This window comes from Podarcis vaucheri (assembly GCF_965113315.1).
Source record: "Podarcis vaucheri genome assembly, chromosome: 6".
In the NCBI taxonomy this organism is placed as follows: Eukaryota; Metazoa; Chordata; class Lepidosauria; order Squamata; family Lacertidae; genus Podarcis; species Podarcis vaucheri.
This window is the reverse complement of record NC_138764.1, coordinates 65,969,445-65,977,940: the sequence shown is the minus strand read 5'-3', so window position 1 is coordinate 65,977,940 and position 8,496 is coordinate 65,969,445. Positions and strand designations below refer to the sequence as shown.

Below are 8,496 nucleotides of genomic sequence, written 5' to 3'. Positions count from 1 at the left end.
TTGCTTCCAAATCCTTATCAATAGCTTGTGCCCCTTTGAATCAATAGGAAAAGACAACGGCAAGTTCACCCTTTGCACAATGCATGTTGAAGGTTTGAAGAACACGATGAGGACAGACTTGAGCTGATCCAGTTGTGCCATCTTTGGAAGCTACTGGAAGCTACGGCAGCAGGAATTCTCTTAATAACTAGACACGGACACGAAGGGCAGAAAGCTGAGAAGTAAACAGGGACATTTGGCAAATACAAATTTAGCAGAGAATTAGCCCCAGGCCTAATAAAGAGCAGCATGAAAAGCTGCTGTTTGCCATGGGAAGCATCAAGCCCCGGAAATTAAAACTCTGGTGCCATATGCTGAAACACGATCCATGCATATGGAAGGAGCTGGCATTCTCCACAGAGAAACTAGCCGTATCGTTGAGGGGAGCTGGACATCTCCGGGTACCATTTCCAAGCAGAGCCGCTTGAGGGCAGACTTGACACGTGCTGCCTTTCCACACTCGCTTTTTCGCCCGGGGAAGAAGTCAGTCTTTTAATTCCTCCTCAGCACCAAAGGGAGCAGGACAGTGACACAGGAATAAGGGGAACTGAGGCGAGGGATGGCATGTACAACCTAACGTACTAGCACAGCTGCCGAGGAGCTGAGCCAATGGCTGCGCAGCCAAGTCCACCCATCCAGTCCTGCTCTCAGAGCCTTAAGTTACTGCTTTGAACTACCCTCCTTGCTCAGAGAGGAACATGATGATGATGCTCAGTGTGAGTGGAAAGGAAGACCCTGCTGACAGTTAGATGACATGGCCCCTGACAGGGATTGCTGCTGAGAGGTACGTGGTTTCTTCCACAGGCCGAAAATGCAAAGCAATTGCCTTGGGGATGCAAGCTAAGCGCCAGCATTATTAGTATTATTATTTTCATTTTTAAAAGCGGGGGGGGGGGGGAATCCAGCTTCATCTAAAAATTATTCATCTTGTCCCCTCACTCCACAGCTTACAACGCTCAGCTGATTTGTGCATTTCTTAATGTTCCTGGCAGTGCTCGGTGCAGAGGCTGAGTAGATACTTCAGGGTACAGTGGGTGGGTACCTGTTAAGGCTGTTAGTTCTGGGTGAAGGTTGGCTTCTGCATGGCATGAAGGTTATGTGATGTACAGGGGTGTCCATGTGTGTAGGTTCTGGATTTAATGCTTTGCACTGAGATCTCCATAGTAAAAAAGCATTTCCAAATGGATGAGCATATGTCCCAGTGGAGGTATGTGTGTGTCCATGGACAAGCAAGTCTTTCTTCAGACGTAGGATTGCAGCAAAGTTTCTGTTGTGAGGGAGATTTGCAATGCAGCCTCTTATAAAATCAGCCCAGGGACCCGTGTTGAATAAGCTGTTTCAAATCCTCCTCCTCCCTGCCAAACACAGGCACCAGCTTCATATGTTTTCTTCTAGAATGGTGTCCTCTCTCTGTCAGTCTGTGAGACACAGCATTCTCCTAGCCCCTCTAAAATGGGTAAGGGATGCTAGTTTATGAGGGCACATATGCAGTTTCTTCAAAACTGCAGCAAGAAGCAACGGAAAGGGCAGAGGGATGAAGTTTAGCAACAGAGCAGAATAAGGCACTGCCATATGGCAAGAAATCACTGCTCATGTTGATGCCATACCCTGCTTCAGGGTCAGAGGAAGACACTGAAGTGATCCCTTAATGTTATTGTCACATGATGGTCACATGACGCATTTACAAACGGCAACTCTCAAAGCACAGAGAGCTAACTCCCTCGGTTATTTTTTTTAAAAAGGAGTTTTAAACGGGAGATGTGGTTCTTGATTCACTGTGTATGCTCACTCAGCTGAAGATTGCTGCAGTAAGTGTGTGACAGTGACTTCTACACTTATAGGGTGGTGTGGTAATTGGACAGATTTTGATCTCTGACCCAGATATTGTCATTCTGGTGATGCAGATAGCTATCTCAAACAACCACCGCGTCTAAACTGATATATCAGAAGTTGTATTTGCACATTCTTGCAGAAACTAGTTGGGGCTTTATTGTTGAAATTCTCTAACACTTTCTTAGGAGTCACACCCCACGAAACTATCTTCTGAGTAAACACACCTAGGACTGTGCTGGAATGAATCGTTATGGAAGGCACATTCAGGGACCCTCTGGACCAGTGTTTTTTGCAGGTGAATTCTGGAACATGTCATCGATGGAATAATAGTATGTTGGTGATGGAGTTATACTGGACTCCACACTGGAGTTATACTAGAGATCATTCTGCATTCTTAGTTCTGCAGCACTTCTTCAATTGCCACATTCACACCATACATTTAAAGCACTACGGTGCCACCTTAAAATGCTCAGCTTCACCCAAAGAATTATGGGAGGTGTAGTTTGTTAAGGGTGCTGAGAGTTGTTAGGAGACCCCCTCGCAGATTCCAGTTCTCAGAGTGGTTTAACAATCAACCCCTCTTCACAAGGAACTCTAGAAATTGTAGCTCTGTGAGGGGGATAAGGGTCTCCTCAGTGCCCTTAAGAAACCACAGCTCCCAGAATTCTTTGGAAAAAACCATGGCTGTTTAAAGTGGTTTCATAGCGTTTTGTGCCAGCACATTATTGCCATCTGGAGGGGCACTCTTGCACTACAGCTCAGCAAAAGTGGATTATTATTTTTAACAAAAACCTAGAACATTTGCTGTCTGAAAAGTTACAGGATTTTAGTAGGAGGCTACAGATATGTCCCGGTTGCACACAAAGCAGTATGACAGTGCCAAAAGTTTTGCAGGCACAAATGGTATTTAAAGTGTGATCGCATCTATCGCCCCACATCATGAGTATGAGTCATGATGAATGCTCAGTGAAAAGGACATCTGCAGGGGCTCTCAGACAAGACCATAAAAGGTACACTGGCATATAGGTACTTTGAAAAGCAATGGAGTAAGCCAGACAGCCCCTGTGTTCAGTTGCTCGTTCCGATGCACATTTTCATGTGCTTCCAATGTACTTTGGCAATTCATAAAAGCATCCTGTTAAAGCTTCCAGAGATGTTCGAGCCTGTGGGTGGACAAATGGAAAATCCCATGGAAATAGAAACAGGTCTCACACATTCCTACTCTCACACACCTACTCAGCTGGTGCTCGCAGAGAATGCCGAGTTCTGCCTTGACAAGACTTCAGTCTGCAGGAGGTCTGCTTCTGATGTTTGTTCCTCCAGATGGCAGGGATTCATCCTAGCGCCTGGTAGGCAGGGATTGGCACTTGGGGTCAGCTGACTGAAGCAGTGGCGTAGCGTGGGTTGTCAGCACCCGGGGCAAGGCAAGTAATTTGCACCCCCTAACCCATGGATTTGCGCCCCCTAACCCTAACCCCCAGATGTTGTGCCCGGTGCGGCCAGCCCCCCCTGCACCCCCCACGCTACGCCACTGGACTGAAGGCTCAATCAGACTGGGGGGCTTTAAATGCACCTCATTTATGGAATCACCTATTACAAAATTAATAGAGGAGGGTGTGTGATGATGATGATTTGTCAGCACCACAGCATGTGGGAAGAGGTCCACTCTTTGCTCTCTTGCTGCTTCCCCCACTCTTAGCAGTAACAGGACACTGGGGGGAGGGACATTGGGGGTGCAGAAGAAGATAACAGAGCCTGGCAGCCGGGAGCCCCAGTTTGTGATTCACCTTTCTGCCTTGCTGACATCTTAAGGACATTTGCAATCTTCAAGGAGGAGCCCTGCCCAACATAAAGGCCTTGCTTGGGCCAGTCGCAGTCTCTCAGCCTGATCTACCTCACAGATTTGTTGTGAGGGTGAAATAGAGCCAAGGGGAAAGCTGTGTGCACCACCTTGAGCTGCTTGAAGGAAAGGCGGGATACAAATAATAATAAGTAATAAAATATTGCAATGCACTTATTATAAATCTATTGTGGTATCGTAATGTATTTATTATACATCGGCACTTGAAACACTATGTACAGTGGTACCTCGGGTTGCAGACGCTTCAGGTTACAGATGCTTCGGGTTACAGACTCCGCTAACCCAGAAATAGTACCTCGGGCTAAGAACTTTGCTTCAGGATGAGAACAGAAATCGTTCAGCGGCAGCAGGAGGCCCCATTAGCTAAAGTGGTACCTCAGGTTAAGAACAGTTTCAGGTTAAGAACGGACCTCCAGGATGACTTAAGTTCTTAACCTGAGATACCACTGTATTGCTTACCCCGTCTCCTAGAGCTGGAAGAAGGTGCAGAAAGGGCAACCCAAATGATCAGGGCATTAGAGCAACTTTCTACCCACAGCAGCTACCACATTGGGAGGTTTCTTGGGTTAGAAAAAAAGATTTTTTGTGTGGTGGTGGTGGGGTTAGGATAGAGGCTTATTACATGATGTATAGTGTGGAAAGACTGGGTGGAGAAAACCTGGATTTAGCCAATGAAATGTATCTGAAGTAGTTTTAGGAGTGACAAAAGCCAGTATTTATTTGTGTGGTGCACCACTGTTAATCTGCGGAATTCATTGCCACAGGATGTGGTGGTGACCACTTGCTTACAAAGGGAATATAATATACAAGCACATACATTAATGGGGGGAAATCAACTGTGGACTACTCACTAAGGTGCCATAGGGTGTGTATATATATATATATCCCATCTTTCGCCCAGTTGGGATATATGAACCTTTCCTTCATATGCCTGTTGCTGTGGAGCAACAGCAGGAGAGGATGGATGCCTTTTTGTGGGCTTCCCAGAAGTGTCTGGTCGATCACTGTGGGAAACAGGATGTTTGGTTCAACTGAGCTCTTTCTTATGCTGTTACAATAATGAACTCTGGCTCAGAGTGGCAAGGGGCCGGCTCACCTATCCACACGCTCTCCTTTCCAAGGGCGCAAAGTTAGTCTCAGTCTTGCCCTCTACTGACTAGAGGCATGCCTGGTTGCTTATACCTGACAGGAAGTCCCACATAATTTGGTGGAGTTTCCTTCTTGAGACATGCATTGCAGTGCAAGCAGACAGTTTGCTCCCTTCATTAGTACCCCCAATGCCACCAGTTGAGTTGGGCTGCCTTTCCCTACCTAAGGGGGCCAGGGAACCTCTCTGTCTGGCTTCCAGGCCACTCCCCACACCAGTCTTGCTTCATACCCTGTTTGAACTTAGCTGGAATGCGTCCTTGAACTCTGATGTCCTCGCTTGCCTGAAGGAAGGTCAGAAAGGGATGTGGGTAGAAATCAGGCTACTGTACAAAGATACTGTTTGTTCATATTGCTCTATTCACCTTTGCCTCTGGCCTCGACTGCCATGGAAGGGAATTTCCCTTGTGTGGAAAATAGTTCCTCATCCCTGTCCTAACTGACGATGCCGCTAAGACTATTGATGTTATTCAAGAAAGAACTTAAGATGCTTCCTAAAACTGTACAGTCATACCTCATGTTGCGTCCGCTTCAGGTTGTGTTTTTTCAGGTTGCGGACTGCCGAAACCTGGAAGTACCGGAACGGGTTACTTCCGGGTTTCGGCAGTCACACATGTGCAGAAGCACTAAATCGCACTTTGCGCATGCACAGAAGCACCGAATCACAACCCGCGCATGCACAGACGTGGGTTGCGAACACTGCGGGTTGCGAACGTGCATCCCACATGGATCATGTTTGCAACCTGAGCATCCACTGTATAATGAGCAGAAATGAATGCCCTTTGGTTTCCCAGAGGAGGCTTCCTGGCTCTTCAGGAGCTCCCCAATGACTTGTCCTCTAACTGCCAGATTGTTGGTCCCCAGAGTATCTGTTTTCCTCTCCCCAAACCTCCTGGTCCTGCACCTAAAGCACCAGAGACTTTTCTCCTGGGGTATGTGACAGGAAGGGAACCTTTTCAGCACAGTGTGACACCACCAGCACCAGCAGCCACCCCGTTCTGGCGTGAGGGAGACTGTCCCTCGTTAATCAGCATTTAATTAAAGGACATGCTGACATTTGGAAATCAGAAGCAAGTCTCCTGTGTGGGCTGGCTCCCTCTCCTTGCCTTCATCTTGCCTTCTCTCTGAATCACTTGCTGACATTTTGCCAGACGGCCATGCATTTGTCTCCTTCCCCTTTTCAATTTAAAAAATAAACAGAGGAGGAGGAAAGCTGCACTGCTGCTCCTTTGGGAGAAGATGATGCGAGGGCCTCAGAGGCTCCGGCAGTCAATGGCGGGACTGCGCGTTGCTCTCAACAGTCTGTCAAGACAAGGAACAAGCAGACAAGTGCCTAATTACTCCTTGTTGTAAGCCATGCCAAAAATTCCTGCTAGGCCTTGTCTAGACGGGGGTGCAAATGGCTGCTGTCAGCTTTTGCTACCATTTTCTAAAAAGTGTAGTGTAGTGAATGCAAGCAATCCCTGCATGTCATGGCTAAAGCATGATGCTTTCCTTGTTGCTCTTTTGATGCAATCCTTTGTGCACTGACTTAGGACCACATTCTACTGAACTAGATTCTACACAGCCATACTTTCCCCATCTCAGACACCTTTTCTCCTGCCAGTAAGGTCAAGCCAGTCCCATAATATCAGCTGTGCTGATAATATCTAATGTAGATTCTATATTGTCAGGAAACTAACCACTCTTGCCTATTTATACAAGTTGCTAGAAAAACACAAATCTAGTTTTGGGGTGGGTGGGTCAACTCATGTTAATTTCAGGGGCTTTTAAAAATATGGATTGTATCCAGCAAAGTCATCCTGTTTGTACAATGATTTCCATCTGCTCAACTGGACTTCCTTTCCTTCTGCCCCCATGCATAGGAGCCAGCTCCTAGGGGCCAAGGTCCCTTTGCCCCCCCATAAATATTTGAGGGCATGGATGCCCCCCCCCAGTTGGTGGGCATTGATATTCAAATGGTGTGTGCACACCACATATTGTGATGAATTAGGCATGGAAGGACTTACCTGGACCACCCAATATTTTATTCAAGTTGGCACCCCTGCCCCCATGTGCCCCCCCATGTGCTCCAGAGAGGGTTGAAGAACCCACAGAACAGACAGGGAAAAGCGAAGGAGAGGAAGTCCCCTTGTGCAGGCAGAAGTCCTTGCACTAACAGGGCACCTTTGCTGGATACAGCTCAGTGAATTTATTTTAATTAGTGGCAAAGGGTCTATTGAAGCCTCATGCCCTGGAAAAGATCTTGCTAATTATGAATGCAACAAAAACCTGGCTTCATAAACTATGAAAGGTTTTTTCTCATTTGCCCGAGTGAGGGAGAAACCTTGAGAGCCCTTCCGCTGCTCATACAGAGGAATGTATAACAGCAGCCATGCATTTATTTCAACACATAAAGCAAAAGGGAACACCTGAACAGTCAAGAACAATTCCCCCTCCTGCAACCGAGTGCCTCAGCTGTGCTATTTATCTTTCAAGTGAACATCTGCAGCAATCTGGGTGAGAACTCATCAGCCCGGCTGCCCTTACCTTCTGAGTGGTAGGCCAGCCGATCTGGACGGGGCTTGAGAGTGCAGCTCAGGTTTGCCACCTGAAGCTTTGAAACAGCTAAGCCACATCCCAAGCACAGTTTTCTTAAACAAAGACTACAACGAATTCTGAAACAGGCAGGTTACTGTTTCCTAAACCAACTCCTGTGGTGTCCTGGCTCCTGCTTGAAACATGCAAACAGAGGCTGTTACTTGTTAGTAAGAAAGATATCTTTATCCGGGCAGGCAATGGTACAGGCTCCGCAGCAGATACAGTGCTCAGAAGCCATGACTCTGGGGTTCAAGAACAGGGACTCTTCCAAGGTCACACCCTTCCCAGGCCTTGCTTTGCACCTTCCTCAATGGCCTTTGCCTGCGTAGAATGTGTCCTTGAGCTGCCTCTTGCTTGCCTGGATGTGTGATGTGTATGTGTGTGTATGTGTGTAAATGTATATATGTATCTAAAATGACCTAATTGCTGAGTGAGGGATGTAAAGTAGAGATGTGGTGAAGTTTCATCCAGGGTTTACAGCAAGGATCAGGAAACCTTTCAGCCGTGGGCCTGTCCACTGTCCCTCAGACCTTGTGGAGGGCCGGACTATATTGGGGGGGGGAATGAATGAATTCCTATGCCCCACAAATGACCCAGAGGTGCATTTTAAATAAAAGGACACATTCTACTCATGTAAAAACAAGCTGATTCCCAGACTGTCCGTGGGCCGGATTTAGAAGGCGATTGGGCCGCATCTGGCCCCCGGGCCTTAGTTTGGCAACCCATGGTTTACAGCATCCCCGTTCCTGAGGTGCCTGAAATGCTGGCATCACACTGCAAGATCATTCTAGATTGATGAGCAGATAGACTCTGCAGTCATTCGAGGCAGAAGTCCCATCCAAAACTTCAAGCTTGCTGCCATCCAACTGCCTTTGCAAACTCCCCCCCTCCCTCCACATTAGGTGCTTCCTGCCTCCCACACCTTCTGCTACTTTTGAAGCTGGTCCAGAGTTTTTGTTTATCTCTGAACCCATTCCAGGGACGGAGAAATGCAATCAGCAGTGAGCGATGGGGAGAGGAAGGCGAGGTGGGGGGGA

The 8,496-nt window shown here is 47.4% G+C and overlaps 1 protein-coding gene across 2 annotated transcripts in view; it reads left to right on the top strand.

Moving 5' to 3' along the window:
* The first annotated feature begins 549 nt into the window (after positions 1 to 549).
* Positions 550 to 8,496, top strand: part of BLACAT1 (BLACAT1 overlapping LEMD1 locus) — an 80,558-nt gene continuing 72,611 nt past the window's right edge. For both annotated transcript variants that reach the window (XR_014221220.1, XM_082228417.1), the window contains exon 1: positions 550 to 823. The gene's annotated coding sequence lies outside the window, so the exon portion shown is untranslated. The remainder of the gene's footprint in view (positions 824 to 8,496) is intronic.